The following is a 9787-nucleotide window of genomic DNA, read 5'->3' on the forward strand; positions in this document are numbered from 1 at the left end:
TTGCAATAATTTCAAATTTATATAATCAACAATGCAGATTTTATAAAGCATATGAGGCCTATAACCTTTGTTCTAATATAAAATGGCTTGCTGAACATTACAATTATATATAATAAACAATATATAGATGTCATTAATCAAGAGTTGTTTCATTGTATATTTTTGTCCAACATTATTAACTAAGCTGTTAACTTTATAGTTAACTTTACAATTAACCTCAAAGTCTCAAAAATAATTAAATGCCAACCCATATAAACCTGGCCCAAAATTAATTTAAAGTTCTGCTTTCCCAACTTGGAACTAGGTAAGGCTTGTGTAGCTATGAAAAGCTGACTGTGAGAGATCTCTTAAAAATATTAATGGCACTTTAAATATGTCATAGAAACACACACAGCAACCCCTTCATCAAAAGACAAAGAAACTTTAAAAACTTCTATGAAATTTATTCTAAATGAGTGAGTGTGATGGGTTCCCTGCAGTGCAACCTGAAAGTGGGGTACCCCTGAACCCTCTGGCATACCAGCCTGGCCCCCCTCACACTGTGATGCTGTGATAAGTTGCAATCCTCACCAGATCCTGCACTTACACAGCCATCCACAGGCAGGGACACACCCAGCTGAGTTAAATGAATGCTTCTCCTAGCCACTAATGAACTAACAATAGAGAGGTTCCAGCCAATTTCCCCAGCTCCCCAGCCGAGGACCCCAGAGATATACCATCTTGCCTTGGTCAGAAGCCTGGCCAGTGTAAATTTGTTACTCAGTCTGCCACTTCTACAAAGGAAAGTGGACATGTACCAGCTTTTGTACACTGAGCAGATTCCTCAAGCACTTAAAACAGCACACTATTTTAGGTAAAATATAAAACAGCTTTATTAACTACAGAAAGCTAGATTTTAAGTGATTATAAGTAGTAAGCATACAGATCAAAGTTGGTTACCTAAGAAATAAAAAGTAAAATCGCTATCTGTGTTCTATACACTAGACAGGATTTGAATCAAGCAGTGTCTCATCCTGAGAGACAATACAAGCAGGTCACAGAGCAGTCCCGTTTTTGCATTTGAAAATTGCATCAAGATTGGATGTTTGTCTAAAAGATGTGCTCTATGAATTATTTTGGGGAAGTAGTATACAGGCGGTCAGGCTAGATGATTATAATGGTTCCTTCTGGCCTTGGAATGTATGAATCTATGACATTGTTTCTGTTCCCATCTAGAATGACCCTAACTCTTATAAATGGAGGGAAGGCTTGAATTAAGTCATTTGACACTCTCTGGAAGAAGATAGGAGCCCTTTAGGGGGAGGTAGCAGAAGATAAGCAGGTTTAATTAATTTTATAAAATTTTAAACTTTCACTTTCTGAGCTGTGTAGCCCTTGCCCAAGCCATCATTCCTAGAAAAATTATTTTCTAGGACTATTTTCTAGGACTAGTTTCTAGGACTATTTTCTAGGACTATTATTTTAGGACTAATATATTTAATAGTCTATATAATAGTCCTATATAATAGTTTAATATTTAATATTTATTAAATAAATTTATTTATATTTAAATTTATATTTAAATTTATTTATTTATAAATAAATTAAATTTATTTAATATTTATTAAATTTATAATAGTTTAATATTTAATATTTATTATATAGTCCTATATAATAGTTTAATAACTATATAATAGTTTAATAGTTCTATATAATAGTCCTATATTTTAGGACTATTATATAGACTATTTTCTAGGACTATTTTCTAGGACTATTATTTTCTAGGACTATTGTAAGATTTATTGGCAGGGTGCCTCAAACTTTATATTTTATTTTCTCTTATTCCCATAAAAGAATTGTGTACACGTATGCAGTCCTAATTGTGCAGAAACACATACAAGTAATTAGTCTCTTAATTGTGAAGAATTGTGTACATATACACAATCCCAATTGTGAAGGACCGTGTCACATAAAGCCCTAATAACACCCATTGTGGTAGGCCTCTACCCCGAGGTTTGGAGAAACAGGATCCTTTCTTCAATGATTTTTTCCCCTTCCAACACATACAATAAGGTCTGGATGCTTTGGAAAGAAAAATGTAACTTGAAACAAAATATGGTGCTAATTACAGTGCAAATAAAATATAGCCAATGGTTCAAAACCTATTTGGCAGGGAAAAAACATTCAAAATAATTGCAGGTTGAAGAATATGTTTACTGAATATTTTAATCCACTTGCTGCAAATGGGAAGGTTTCAGACAGAGCTGGTCAGACAGTGCTATATATTTTCTGCAATTAATTTCAAACAAAACTAAACTATTTCATTTCATTTGAAAGTTTTTGCAGATTTTTTAACAAAACAAAAACTGAACATTTTTCCAGTTTTCAAAAATTAAAAATTTACAGGATTCCTCACCTTTCTCTCCATTTTTTTTTTTTTACTTTCTTTCCTTTTGAAATACACAGAACAAACAATAAATATATATACACGGAACAAAAAATAAATAAAAATATTCTGTAAAAATGTTCGATTTGGTAAAAAAGTCATGTTTTATTTTTAAAAAAAGTTTCATTTAAAAATTTTCAAGTAGCTCTGGTTTGAGAGTAAATTTCAAGAAAGGGCAGAACACCATGTTTTCATTTTTAAAATTGCAGCCATATACCAGGTCTGGATTCATTCTCACAACACAAAAGGGAGCTTCAATTCCCACAAATGTCATAGTCCCAAGGGCTCTAATGCACTTCCTACTGAGAGTTTAAACACTGTTTGTAACAGCTGTAGATGAAAAGAAAGAATTTAACATGATGTTAATTTGCCTACACAAGTTGCTTGATTGGCCACTATTTTTAGGTAGCAATACCGTTTTGGTTTGTTTTTTTATTAAAAAGCATCCGCAGGAAGGTTGTTTTGTTTAGTCTGAATTGGGCCTTGTATTTGGGGAGGATGTGTTGCTCCTGAACTGGTCACCCTAACATTTGGAGGGCTGTAAATGGAAAGGCTTTAGCCTTCCTTGTTTATCATAAGATTTACTAGTGCTAACTATATTTGCATAAGATACTAGAAAGGTAGATGCTGCTGAAAAGAATCTGATCCTGACGAGAGATGCTATAACATAAAACAGAAGTTGCATCCAGAGGGACTAAAAAAGTTCAAACGTAAGTTCAGGTCATTTTAAGAGGAACTAGACTGGAAGACAACACAACTACTCTGAGGGGAGGAATTGTACTGAACCAGCCTACTCCAGAGAAGAAGAGCCGTATTGGATTAGATACATAAGGTAACTGAGTCTGTGGGGAAGCCAAGAAAGGCCTGCCCACAGGACAACCCCCGAATAACCATCTGTTATATAGTCTGTACTCTATCTGATTTCAAGGTTTGAAAAATGGTGGGTCCCAGGTTTGTAGTGATTTTCACTCATGTTAGAAACCTGTATGTATTGAAAAGGGGTTTGACTAAATACTAGGAATATTGCAAAGAGTTGTTTTAATGGTTTTGTTTTCATCCCTGTCCATCCTGGCTAATAGCCATTGATGGACCTATGCTCTATGAATTTATCTAGTTCTTTTTTAAACCTTGTTGTAGTCTTGGCCTTCACAACATCCTCTGGCAAACAGTTCCACAGGTTGACTGAGCATTATGTGAATAAATACTTCCTTTTGTTTGTTTTAAACCTGCTGCCTATTAATTTCATTAATTTCCTAGTTCTTATGTTATGAGAAGGAGTAAATAACACTTTCTTATTTACTTTCTCCACACCAGTCATGATTTTATAGACCTCTGTCATATCCACCCTTAGTCGTCTCTTTTCCAAGATGAAAAGTCCCACTCTTATCAATCTCTTGTCATATGGAAGCTATTCTATACCCCTAATCATTTTGTTGCCCTTTTCTGTACCTTTTTCAATTCCAATATATCTTTTTTTTTTTAGATGGGGCGACTACATATGCATGCAGTATTCAAGATGTGGGTGTACCATGGATTTATACAGAGGCAATAAGATATTTTCTGTCTTACTAGCTATCCCTTTCCTAATGATGCCCAACATTCTGTTAGCTTTTTTGACTGCTGCTGCATATTGGGATCTTTTCGGAGAACTATCCACAGTGATTCCAAGATCTCTTTCTTGAGTGGTAACAGCTAATTTAGACTCCATCATTTTATATGTATAGTTGGGATTATGTTTTCCAATATGCATTACTTTGCATTTACCAACATTCAATTTCATCTGCCATTTTATTTCCCAGCCATCCAATCCTGTGAGATCCCTTTCTAACACTTCACACTCTGCTTTGGACTTAACTGTCTTGAGTAATTCTTTATCATCTGCAAATTTTTCCACCTCACTGTTTACCTTTTTTTCCAGATCATTTATGAATATGCTGAACAGTACTGGTTCCAGTACAGACATTTTGGGGGTCACCACTATTTACCTCTCTGAAAACTGACCATTTATTCCTACCCTTTGCTTCCTATCTTTTTTGCACTTCTTCTGTTTTTCTATAAATTGTTTTACTATAATCTAAATAACAATTAATTAATTATTAGTGTTATTCAGGGTGTACTGGTGTTTTACAAATTGGAAGTCTTGTGTTTAAGACATTGGACAGGCATTCAGGAGACCGGATTTAATTCTCAGTGCTGTCAGAGACTTTTTGTTTGACCTTGAGGAAGTCACTGAAACTCTATTTGCTTCAGTTTTCCATCTGGTAAATGGGAATAATACTATGTCCTTTGGCTGACTTGTCTATTTAAATTATCAGCTCTCCAGGACAGGGACTATTTCTTACTCTCTCTGTACACCGGATTGCAGAATGGGGTTCCAATCTTGGTTGAAGCCTCTATGTGTTCCTGTAATATAAATAATAATACACTGGACTGGTTTCAGGGTAAACATCCTTGCTCTGTGTAGGGAGGAGACTCAGCCACTAATTCACAATTTTGTAGTTATGCTGATGCTAAGGAAAAGTGGTATGTAGGAAATCAGGAGCTCCCTTATTTGAACACTCCTGCCTCTGGGAAACTCCCTTTCACAGAGATGTTTTTGTTTTCACTTCCCATGGCAGGCCAGCTTTTCCCCTATGTATGTTGGCTTGCTGCAGAGCAAGGATTTGTGGTTTGCGAGGCTTGAACAACTTGCCAAGCTGCTGAAATTTTCTGTTGGATCAGGGCCCAATATTTTCATTTTCATTCTTATTTGTTGAATGTTCTTTTGCTAGTATAACACTTTAAATCCCCAGCAAAAGCAATTTTTTCTCTAGCAGCATCTACCTCTATAATTTAGCTACACAAGCCAATACAAATTACTGCAGGTTCTAGCTGCAGTGATGTAGCCATACAAATAATATAGCATCAATTTAAAAAAATGAATAGACTTTATAAAATGGCAAACATGGTTTGAAACAGATATTTTATTTCAGTAAAATATCTGATATGAGCTTATCTATTGCAACTGCAACCAGCTCGGTCTATAAATAGTATTTGGTGGGGGATACATTTCCACATTAAAACCCATTACCCTAAAAGCAACAATACCTGTCAAATGTAATAGGTTGAATCAGTTTCCTTTAGATATGGCTGCAAGCCCCAAACCAGACAGCCTGGCACCTAGCTGAGGCGATAGGCTTGAGCTGCTCTTTGGAGCAGGGGCTGTGTTTTTGCATATTTGTACAGAATCTAGTAGAGGAGGGGCTTTTTTTATAAAAACCTGACAACATACGGCTGTGGTGATTTAGGGTACTTGCGGATATTGAAAGGTATCCTACCACATTTTTGAGGAACAGCATACTCCTGTTCATTCTTGGACAGAAACCGTTTCAGAAATATACCGGAGTGGAACAATTATTACTGGAGACCCATATTAAACTTGGAAAAGGAGAATGACAGCTATTTGACATATTGACAAAATGACCTTCCTTAACAGAGAGGAAGAAGGTATCTCAGATCCTACTGAGCAACCATTTCTGGCCACCCACTGGGACTTCTGTGAGGGGAATCCAAGCCTCTGTGCTTCTGGATCCTAGAGAGTTTTGAGGTCCTGGAGCCTGAACAGAGTCCAGCCACTGTCCTAATATCAGGGTCCCTAGGCACACTCTCAGGGCACAGATCTTCTATTTCTTCAGGCTCCCTGGTACTCAAATACACCCTCTCCCAGAACTCCACCCAAAAGATGTGAAGATTCTGGTTTTCAATTTAACGCTCCCAGGGGCATGCAGTAATTGTGAAGTAGTCAACACACACACACACACTGTTTACAAGCTAAAGCATTTATGCTCTTTCTACTTAATCATGACTTAATTGGCATCACGGTAACTTGGTGGGATAAGTCTCGTGACTGGAATATTGGTCTAAAAGGGCACAGCTGGTTCAGAAAGGATAGGCAGGATAAAAAGGGAGATGTATTGTACAAAAAGAACATATACACTTGTTCTGAGATACAGAAGGAGGTGAGAATCAGACCAGTTGAAAGTCTCTGGGTAAAGATAAAAGGGATAAAACAATAGGGTTGATGTCATGGTAAGGCCTACTAAGACCACCAAATCAGGAAGAGGAGGTGGATGAGGCATTTCTAGAATAAATAATAGAAATATCCAAAACACACGACAGTAATGGGGGAGTTTGACTACCCTGACATCTGTTGGAAAAGTACTATGGCAAAACCCAGAATTTCCAAGAAGTTATTGGAATGCATTAGGGGCAACTTTTTATGAGAAAGTGGAGGAAGTAACCAGGGACAGCCATTTTAGACTTGATTCTGACCCACAGGGAGCAATTCATAGTGAATCTGAAGGTGGAAGCAATTTGGGTGAAAGTTATAATGAAATGATAGATTTAATGATTCTAAGGAAAGGAAGGAGTGAGAGCAGCAGAATAAGGACAACAGATTTTTAAAAAGCAGACTTTAACAAACTCAGAAAACCTGTAGGTAAGGTCCCATGGGAAGAAAATCTAAGTTAAAAAAGAGTTCAGGAGAGCTGGCAGTTTCTCAAGGAGACAATATTAAAGGCACAACTGCAAACTATCCCAATGCGAAGGAAAGATAGAAAGAACAGTAAGAGGCCAATATGGCTTCTTCAGAAACTTTTTAATTACCTGAAAATCAAAAAAGTATCCCACAAAAAATACGAAACATTGATGAATTGCTAAGGAGGAGTACAAAAGAATAGCACAAGAATGTAGGCTAAGCCCCAAAATGAGTAACACCCAGCAAGGGACATAAAAGGCAATAAAAAGAGGTTCTTTAAATATATTAAGAGCAAGAGAAAGACAAAGAAAAATGTAGGAGAAGATGGGGAAGGAGAGCTATAGGTGACGACAGCTATAGCTGACATCAGAAAGGCTCAGGTGTTTAATGTCTATTTTGCTTTAGTCTTCACTAAAAAGATTAATGGTGACTTAATAATATTAATAACATAGGAGAAGGAACACAAGCCAAAATAAGGGAAGAATAGGTTAAAGAATATTTAGATAAGCTAGATGTATTCAAGTTGGCAGGGCCTGGTGAAATTCATCCTAGGATACTTGAGGAACTAGGTGAAGCAATCTCAGAACCACTAGCAATTATCTTTGAAAATTCAAAGCTCCCAGAGGACTGGAGAAGGGCAAACATAGTGCCTATCTTTAAAAAGCAAAACAGAGGATCCAAGGAATTATAGACTGGTCAGCCTAATTTCAATACCTGTCAAGATGCTGAAAACAAATTATTAGACAATCAATTTGTAAGCATCTAGAGGATAATAACTCTATGTGAAGAATAGTTATCAATGGTCCACTGTCAAAGTGGGAGGACATATCTAGAGAGGTCCTGCAGGGATCAGTCCTGGGTCTGGTACTAGTCAATATTTTCATTAATGATTTGGATAATAGAGTGGAGAGAATGCTCATAAAATTTGCAGATAACACAAAACTGGGAGGGGTTGCAAGCACATTGGAGGACAGGATTATAATTCAGAACAACCTTGACAAATTGGAGACTTGGTCTGAAGTCAACAAGATGAAAATCAATAAAGACAAGTGCAAAGTACTTCACTTAAGAAGGAAAAGTTAAATGCACAACTGCCAAATGGGGAATAAATGGCTAGATGGTAATAATGCTGAAAAGGATTTGGTGGTGATAGTGATTCACAGATTGAATATGAGCCAAGAGTATGATGCAGTTGTGACAAAAGGCTAATATTCTGGGGTGTATTAACAGAAGTGTTATATGCAAGACATGGGAGGTAATTGTTCCACACTACTACTGGTGAAGCCTCATCTGGAGTACTGTGTCCAATTCTGGGCGCCACACTTTAGGAAAGATGTGGATAAATTGGAGAGGGTCCAGAGAAGAGCAACAAAAATGATAAAAGGTATAGAAAACCTTACTTATGAGGAAAGGCTAAAAAAAACTGGTCACAGTCTTGAGAAAAGAAGACTGAGGCATGGAGACCTGATAAGTCTTCAAATATGTTATGAGCTGTTGTAAAGAGGATTGTGATCAATTGTTCTCCATGTCCACTGAAGCTAGGACAAGAAATAATCTGAAGCAAGGGAGATTCAGGTTGGATATTAACTTTCTAACTATAAGGATTGTTAAACACTGGAATAGGCTTCCAAGGGAGATTATGAAATCCCTGTCACTGGAGGTTAGACAAAGAACAAGAATAGGTTAGACAAACTCCTGTCACGGATGGTCTAAGTTTACTTGGTCTCACCTCAGCACAGGGACATGGACTACATGATGTCCTGAAGTCCTTTCCAGCCCTAGATATCTACAATTCTATTATTCTATGTTGAACATAGGAGTAGAGTAGAGACCATAAAAATAATAAACATCTGAAACTGCAAATGTCCCTCACTTTCTAACTCACGCTTTTCCCTTGTGGATCCTTGGGGGGACCATCTGGATCCAGGAAGGCTGGGAGGGAGTCACAAACGTTGTCCTCTGCCTCATGCAGGCTGTTACATGGTGAGTGCCCTTTCCCTCATGGATTGAACAATGTGGCCCCCTGATGGTTCTTGGCTTACCTGGGAATGTCAGTTACCTTCATTACCCCTGCCTCTACAGTGAAGGAGACTTGCTTGTGCTTAGCTGTGTGTCAGCTCCCCAATATCACCAACTTAAAGTGCAACTTAAGCACTCTCCTCTGGGCTATACCAGCCCTTATTTTGCCTTTCAGGTTTAGAATTGGCGCACCCGAGTCCCTGTGAAGCGTTCCACTGTGATATCCAGCCCCTGACACTGGCTATTCACAGATTTATGAAATCTGCTGTTCCTAAAGGAACAGCACACACCAGCTTGTATGATTCATCTCAGGGTTATCACTTTGCTTAATAGATACCATAGTGGTGAGATATATTTATAGTGAAAACAATAATATAGTTATGACCAAAGCTTCAAGTGACAGTGAGTAAGAATATTGGAAACAAATGGTTACATATAAAACAAATCATTACACTATCTAGAGACTGAATTTAACTATCAGGTTAACTTCCTGTTTGGAGAAGCTGATCTCACCCAAAGTCTTTTGCCGCTATTCAACCAAGGTTGACTGTGATCTCATTTTCATTAAAGTAAATGCACTGTCCATTTACTTCCTAGGTGCAGGATGAGGCAGTGTCTTCTTTCCTTTCATTTATACCCCCAAAGTTCATTGTCTGTACTCAGAGGCAGAATAACCACCTGTGACTTGTTTTTCCTATGTGGCTGCTTCCCTGTTGACTTCAGACTTCTTCACTGACTTTGCATGTAAATGGGTATCCATTGTGTTAATATACAAAGCTTAATTTATATCTTGACAGGGAGGTGACTAAACATCTCTTATCTGACAG

The sequence above is a fragment of the Natator depressus genome, chromosome 3, assembly GCF_965152275.1.
Source record: "Natator depressus isolate rNatDep1 chromosome 3, rNatDep2.hap1, whole genome shotgun sequence".
NCBI classification, from domain to species: Eukaryota; Metazoa; Chordata; order Testudines; family Cheloniidae; genus Natator; species Natator depressus.